The following is an 8,481-nucleotide window of genomic DNA, read 5'->3' as shown; positions in this document are numbered from 1 at the left end:
TTCTCCCTAATTATGCCTTTCATCATATCTCTATCAATGCACATCTCAATCTTCTTCACTCCAGTGAGAAAAGCCTTCGTTCCCTGAAACGTTTCAGACTACATCTCCTGTCTACGCTGCATTGTGATAAATCTCCTCTGCGCCCTCTCTAAAGCTTCTAGATCATTCCACTAATGAGGGAATGAGGCGACGAAAACTGAACACAATATTACAAGTGGGTGCTTACCACGGCACTATAGAGCTGCAGCGTACCTTCGTGGCTTTTAAACTCAATCAACCTGCTAATGAAACCCATTTAAACAACTCTATCAACTTGGGTGACTAATTTGAGGGATCTATGGAAGTGTACACAAAGATCTCTTTGTTCGTCCACACTGCCTAACACTATATTCTGTGTTCGCATTCTAAGATCCAAATTGAGTCACTCCATATTCTTCCAAGTCTGAAGTTCATCTGCCCCTTCTCAGTCTGTTCTGCATTCTGTCAATGTCCCATTGCAACCTACAACAACCCTCCAAATTCACCATTTCTCCCCAACAATCGTGTCATTGGCAAACGTACTAAGCCACACTTCTACTTCCTCAGCCAAGTCATTTACAAAAGTCACAAGAAGCAGAGTTCCTGGAACAGAACCCTGCGTAATATCATTGGTCAAGGAGCTCCAGGCTGAATACTTTCGATGAGCCAGCCAATTCTGTATATAGACAGCCTGATAGCCCATGCCTCCTTTCTTTCTGAATAAGCATACCACAGGGAATCTTATCAAACGCCTTGCTAGAATTCATGTACATCACATCAACTGCTCTGTCTTCATCAATATGCTTTGTCACAATCTCAAATACTTCAATTAGGCTTGTGGGGTTAGACCTGCCCCTCACAAAGCCACGCTGACTATTTCAAATCAAGCGATGATTTTCCAATTAATCATAAATCATGTCTCACAGAGAACTCCCCAGAATTTTCAAACTACAGATGCAAAACGGACTTCTCTGTAATTCCCTCACTTGCTCTGGAAACCTGCCTATATTAAGTTTAGCCCAGTGGACATGTCTACACTTGTTTTTTTTTCCAATATTACCTGGACATTGTCCTTCTTAACATCAAATATTTCGAGCATATCAGACTGGTTCACGCTGACATCGCGAACCAAAAGTCCCTCTCACTAGTGAATATTGTGTGCAACGTACTTCTTAAGAACTTCCACTCCCTCCTCCGACTCCATGCACAAGTCCCCTCCATTATCTCTAATCGGTCCTCCCCTCATTCTAGCAATCTTGTTGTTCCTCACATCAGTGTGAAATGTTTAGTTTTTCCTTTATCCTAATCGCTAAAGCTCTTTTATGGTTCTTCTAGCTCTCCAAATTCTATTCTTCAGATCCTTCCTGGTTACATTGTTACTCAGTATAGTCCTGTCTAATCCTTGCGTTCTCAAACTTTGGGAAGGTTCCTTCTTCCTCCTGACTCGATATTCTAGACCCCTTGTCATCCAAAGATCCTTCACCCGAATATCCCTTCCTTCCCTCTGTTGCACAGACCTCTTCAGTACGATCAACGAGTGCTTCTTAAACAACTTCCAAATTTCTGTTGTGTATTTTCCTGTTCCTTGTTGAGGCGCCCCAGATCCTGCCTGCTAGCATTGTAAGTCAACAATTAAATACTTTCGCACACCATCTGTCCCTATCCCTCTCCATAATTATCATACAGATGCTGCAAATCTATTCTAACTCTTTGTTGATACCCCGCCAAATGTTTACTTACAAAGTTAAGTTCCAAAACTCTTTTGAGAATAACTGTTGAATCTGTCTCCAGCTGCCATTGACTGTTTCAGATGGTCAGGACCTACTAAGTAAACATATCTTCACAATTTCGCCCTGCATTGTTTATCAATTACTAGAAAATGGTTTGTAAAAATTGTGACAAAGTTAGTTTCTCAAATTAAATCCTCTGGTAACAAATCTGCACCGGGACGAGATCACTGCTTGACTTTTTCAGCTTCAAGGACAATTATCTGACCTTCTGCTACCTCTCCAGAAAAGAGGAACTCATCATAGTTTTATTTTCTTGGTGTTATAACAAATATACAGCATATGAACAGACGCTTTGGTTCAACTCGTCCATGCCAATACGATATCCTTAATTAATGCAGCCCTATTTGCCTTCATTTGGTGCATAGCCCTTAAAAACATTCCTAGTCATGAAATCAACCAGATGCCTAACTGTACACCTTCACCATTTCCTCTGGGAGCTCATTCCATATACATACCACCCTCAGTTTTAAAACATTGCCCCTTAGATCATTTTAAAATCTATTCCCACTTCAACATATGCACTGTCGTTTTAAAATACAACATCCCGGGAAATAGATACTGGCCCTTCAGCCGATCCACACCCGTCATGGTTTTATAAATTTCAACAAGGTCACCCCTCAGTCTCCGATGCCCCAGGGAAAAAACAGACCCAGCCTAATCAGCCTCTCGCTGTAGCTCCAGTCCTTCAACTCTGGCAACATCTTGGCAAAACTTTTTTGAACTCTTCCAAATTTTACAACATCTTTCCTATAACATAGAGACCAGACCAGAAAGCAGAATTCAGGAAGTCGGTGAAACAATGCCCTGTACAGCTGCAACTTCATATCACAATTCCGATACTCAGTGCACTGACCAGTGATGGCAAGCGTACTAAATGCCTTCGTATGTACCTGTAACTCCAGTTTCTAGGAACAGTGAACCTGCATCTCAACTTCTCTTTGTTCCGCAAAACTCTCGAGGACATGACCATAAAATATATAAGACCTGCCTTTGTAAGCCTCACACTTATCTAAATTAGACGCCATCTGACACACCTTAGCCCATTGGCTTACTTGATCAAAGTCCAATTGTACTCTGAAGTAATCTTCGCTGTCCACTGCACCTCTGGTTTTAGTGTCACCTGGAAATCAAAACTCCTATAATCACATCCTAATCAGTTATGTTAATGGAAATATATAAATGTGCATTCAGCATCCAGCTTTGCAGCACACTGCTCCTCACAGTCTGCCAGTCCAAAAAGCAAACGATCTCCACGACCATATGTTTTATGCCTTCAAGCCAATTTTGTATGCAAATGTTTTCCTGTATTTCATGTTGTCCAACCTTACTAACAGGTCTGGTATGTGGAACCCAATTGAACGTCTTTCTGAAGTCCACATTGATAATGTCCCCAACTCTGCCTTCACAAATATTCTTTCTCACTTCTTCAAGAAACTCAATCAAGTTGGGAAGACATAAATTCCACGCACAGCGCCACGTTGACTATTCCTAATCATTCCTTGCCTTTCTAAATACATGTAAATCCTGTTCATCAGAATCCCTTCCAACAAATCACTCATATTCACTTTAGATTCACTGGTCCATTATTCCATCACCTTTCCTTACCACATTTGTAAAATAAGGGCAGCAGGCTTCCGGCACCTCACCTCGGGCTATTGATTAAACAAATATCTCATCCAGAAGCCCAGCAATCACTTTCCATAAAGTTCCCAGTGATTTAATCAGTCCTCAGGATACTCTTGAGCAGCTCCGAGGGACATGACTAACTTTGAGTGTGTAAGGCATCCAGCACATCCTTCTTTGTAAAAGGAACACTTTACAAGGTACCTTTACTTATTTCCTCAAATCCTCTAGCTTTCAATTCCTCCTCCAGCAGAAACCGACACGAAATACTCATATATTGTCTCTCACACCTTCTGCGCTTGCACTGACGGTTTTGTTGACCTTTAAGGGCACCTATTCCGTGCCTCGTTACTCTATTGTCGAGAAGGTCTTTGGAGAAACTCTTATGATTCTTCTTAATCCTCCTTTCCAAACCTATTTCAGGTTCCTTTTGCCCTCCTGATTTCCCTCGAGTATATTCCTCCCACCTTTAAACTTCTCTGGAGACTCACTTTATCCTATAGTCTCACCAGGCATAGCAAGCCAATTGACCAATTCCTGCCCATCGAGTGTGATCCACCATTAAATCATGGCTGAAAACTTTCTCGACCTCATTCTCCCGCTTTCTACCCTGAACACGTGATCCCCATAGCAATCAAGAGCCTATCTAACTTGGTCTTAATTACACTCAATGACCTGGCCTCGACAGTCTTCTGTGGCAATGAATTTCCTACACTTACTACTCTCTGGCTGTAGAAATGTCTACGAATCTCTCTTCTGAAAGTTCTTCCTGTACCGTAAAACCATGTCTTCTGAGTCCGAGTCTCTCCTGCCAATGGAAATATCTTCCCAACTTCCACTCTTTCTCGGCCATTCAGTATTCTGTAAGTTTCAGTGAGATTCCCCCACATGCTTCAAAATTCCATTGACTATCGACCCAGTGTCCTCAAACTTTCATCATTTGTTAAGCTTCTCATTTCTGGAACAATGTTTTAAACATTCTCTCAATCTGCTCCGTGGTCAGTAAATAATTCCTGATATATTTAGACTAAAATTGTACACAATACTTCAATATAGTCTGAACAAAGCCCTATACAGCCAATGAAATACATCCCTGCTTCGACATTCAATTCCTCTCAAAATGAGTGGCATCATTGCATTTGCCTTCGTAACTATTGACTCAAATTGTACCTCGAGAGACGTCTGATCTCGAACTCCCAATTCTCTTTGCACTTCAGAATGTGAATTTTCTCCCCATTTAGAAAATATTCAATGCTTCTACTCTTCCGACCAAAGTGAATGACCTCAGACTTAACTACCTTGTGGTCCACCTACCACAACTTTGCACGACTGTCCTAACCTTCCAAAATGCTTCTGCAGCCTCCCCGTCTCCTCAATGATATCTGTCCCTCTACACATCTTTATATTATCGGTAAACCTAGCCAGAATGCACTCAGATCCTTCATCTATGTCCTTTAAGTATAAAGTCAAAAATTGTGACCCCCAAAAATTGTGTTTCTCACTGCCTCTTATTCTGAGAAAGATCATTTAATCCAAACTGACGATTTTCTGTCAGATAGCCAATCTTATTTCCATGCTCGCAACTAGCCTCGAACAACATGGGCCTTTGTCTTACTGAGCAGCTTCGGGAGTGTGTCTTGTTGAAGGCCTTCTTGAAATCCTGTGGATAACATCGATTGCCTCCCCTTGGTATAAGCTGAAAATGTGTTGCTGGAAAAGTGCAGCAGGTCAGGCAGCATCCAAGGAGCAGGAGAATCAACTTTTCGGGCATGAGCCCTTCTTCAGAAAGGGCTCCTGAAGAAGGGCTCTTGAAGAAGGGCTCATGACCGAAACGTCGATTCTCCTGCTCCTTGGACGATGCCTGATCTGCTGCGCTTTTCCTGCAACACATTTTCAGCTCTGATCTCCAGCACCTTCAGTCCTTACTTTCCCCGTGGTATAACCTGGCTACCATGCTCAGCTCTGTCCTCGGCTGATTTGCTTTTTTGGTACATTACTTTCACCGTGAAGACTAGCGTGAGGTGAATGTTCAGTTCCTCAGCCATTTCCTTGTTCCCCACTATTATCTCTTCTTAGCATGATATTTGAATGTCCTAATGTCCACTTTTGAATCTCGTTTGCCCTATGTATGTCGACATAAACTCTGACAATCTTCCTTTATAATGCTGTTTAGCTTTCCCTCATATTTAATTCTTTCCTTCATTTATTATTTTCTTGTTGCTCTTTGTTGCTTCTTTTAAGCTTCCCAGTCCTTCGCTTTCCCACTGCAATTCGTCACATTATATGCCGTCTCTTTTTTCCGTCTCATCCTCCCTGCACCGTGAGTCTTGTTCCTCGTGATGAAACGATGCTGTGTCTCCTCAATTACTCCCAGAAACCCCTGCCATTGTTGTTCCACTGTCATTGACATTAGGCCCCTCTCCCAGTCATTTCCACCCAGCTCCTGCCTCATTCCTGTCATTGCTTTTGTAAAACCGTCACCTCTGATTCGGTGCTCCATGTCTCAAAATGCACTATAAGTTCAATCATATTATTTACTCTGCATTCTATGGGTTCCTTCACTTTAAGCTCCCTTATCAAGTCTACCTCGTTGCAAGAAACTAAATCCAATAGTGCCTGTTCCGTAGTCGACTCCACCATAAGCTGCTCCAAAACGCCATCTTGTCGACATTCCACAAACCGCTTTTCTTGCAATCCAATGCCAACCTGATTTTCCGAGTCCACCTGCATACTGCAATCGCCAATAGTTACTGTAACTTTGACTTTCTTGCACATGTTTTTTTTTTTTCTTTTGTACCTTGCGCCACACCTCCTGACTACTGTTCACATAACTCGGGCATGAAACATTCCAGCTGTTAATACCGAGACGTAAGCATTTTTCTTGACCACTGCCTCAATTTCTCAAGTCATCCAGCATTTCTTTCACTTTTACAGGAACATACTGTATCTGTATTTTTGTTGTGTCATTTTTGAAGGCCTGTGGAAGCAATGGCCAGTGAGGACTTCCAAACAATCGTGTTCGACAAGCTAAAGGTAGCCTAGATTCCTGACCTGATTGAATGCATCCAAAGGATCTAAAATGGATGGTGGGGGGAGATAACAGATACTCTGATGGATATTTACCAAATTCAGGGGAGCTGCGGTGTTTGTAGCAGATTGGAAATCATCAACTGTGACATCACTATTTTAAAAATGGTGATTGACAAACGGCCGTGTAACAATAGGCCCATTAAATTAACCTCTGTGGTGGGAAAATCCATAACTGTATTGAGCAAGAATAGCAAGAAGCCTGAATAGAAATAGTTGCATCGTGCAAAGGCCGCATGGATTCATGAAAGATAGTTTACCGAATATATTAAAGTGATTTGCATACATTAAATGCGCGATAGAGAACTAGGGAACCGATAGAGTTGGTAGACCTGGTTTTCAACAGTCAATCGATAAGGCTATAATTCACTCAACATTTTGTTATAGTCCAGTAGATTTATTTGGAAACACTAGCTTTCGGAGCACTGCTTCTTGATCAAGCGGTGTGGGGCATAATATCTAAGCCACAGAATTAATACCTGGAGAATAAAGTGTCAGACTGTGAGATATTGAACAAACCTGTACTTTTGAGTCTTTCGTCTTTTCGAACGGGTTGCATGTTTTGGTTCATTAATATTTAAATCCCAGAACTTCTTTTCAGACAACTTCTCGTGATCGCTTAAGGTTTTATAATAAAATATGGCATCTTAGCTCAGACAATGCATTAAATTTGTGAGGTCTCGTCTGCATCCCAATCTTGAATCAGACTAGTTCGATTACCAAAGTGGAATTTACAAAGTATTACATGCATTTGCTGCCTGCATTGACTGCCTGTAGATTATACATTTTTACACAAAATAGAACGTATTTGCAAATGTAATTCTGCAAATACAAATTCACTGCATAAACTTGTGTGAAAGTGTGCGTGCATGTGTGTTTGAGAGAGGGAGAGAAAGAGAGCGTGTACGTGTGAGAGCACGTGACAGAGTGTGTGCTTGCATGTGTGAAAGTTTAGTACAGTATGTGTGGGGTTTTCATTTAGCATAACCCTATGAGTGGATGTGCGTGTGCGTGCTTGAGTGTGAGGGTGTGCATGTGTGTTCGTATGAGATGGAGGGTCTGCGTGCTTATATGTAAGATTGTGTGTATGTGTGCTTGTGTGCGTTTAGTGAGCTTACCTGGCGTGTGACATGAACCCAAAATCGAATTTGAGACAGACGATGTTGTCCGAGTCACATGAGTTCCTGATGCGTACACGGTGGGTATACGTGAGGACTCTACAGATGACCCCATTCCACTCTCTATACTCTCTCTTGCGCACTCACACAAACACAGACACAAGCACACACATTCTTACATACTCACACACTCACGCAGACCCTCTCTCTCTCTCTAACAGACACACATGCATGTACCCCACACAGTCATACCCATATACACCCCCCTCTCACAGACTTATACTCCATCACAATCACACATTTTACCAAGTTATCACAGTCTCAAGCACACACTCTCTCACGTGCTCTCACAGTCATGGTCACACACTCACATGCTCTCTCATGTGCGAGCACACACACACACACGCACAAGCACACACATGTCTATGGGATGAATTTGTATTTTCAGAATCATGTTTGCATACACATTCTACTTTGTGGAAAAAATAGACAATGTACAGGCAGTCAATGCAGGCAGTCATTTTTTTAAAAATTCTACTTTGGATGTTGAAACATTCTTACACAGATGATGACACAGACAGACTATGAACTGACACCTTTAATGCATTGTCTGAGCTGAGATGTATCTATTCATAACACAGATCTCTGAAAGTTGCCACCCAGGTAAATAGTGCAGTGAAGAAGGCATATGGCGTACTGGCTTCCGGAGTTCCGGAGTCCTGAGGTCATGCTGCAGTTGTGTAAGACTCTGGTGCGGTCGCATCTGGAATATTGTGTGCAGTTTTGGTTGCCATACTATAGGAAGGATGTGGAGGCACTGGAACGGGTGCAGAGGATTAGGGGGT

The sequence above is a fragment of the Chiloscyllium punctatum genome, chromosome 43, assembly GCF_047496795.1.
Source record: "Chiloscyllium punctatum isolate Juve2018m chromosome 43, sChiPun1.3, whole genome shotgun sequence".
NCBI classification, from domain to species: Eukaryota; Metazoa; Chordata; class Chondrichthyes; order Orectolobiformes; family Hemiscylliidae; genus Chiloscyllium; species Chiloscyllium punctatum.
Note: the sequence above shows the minus strand (reverse complement) of the source record.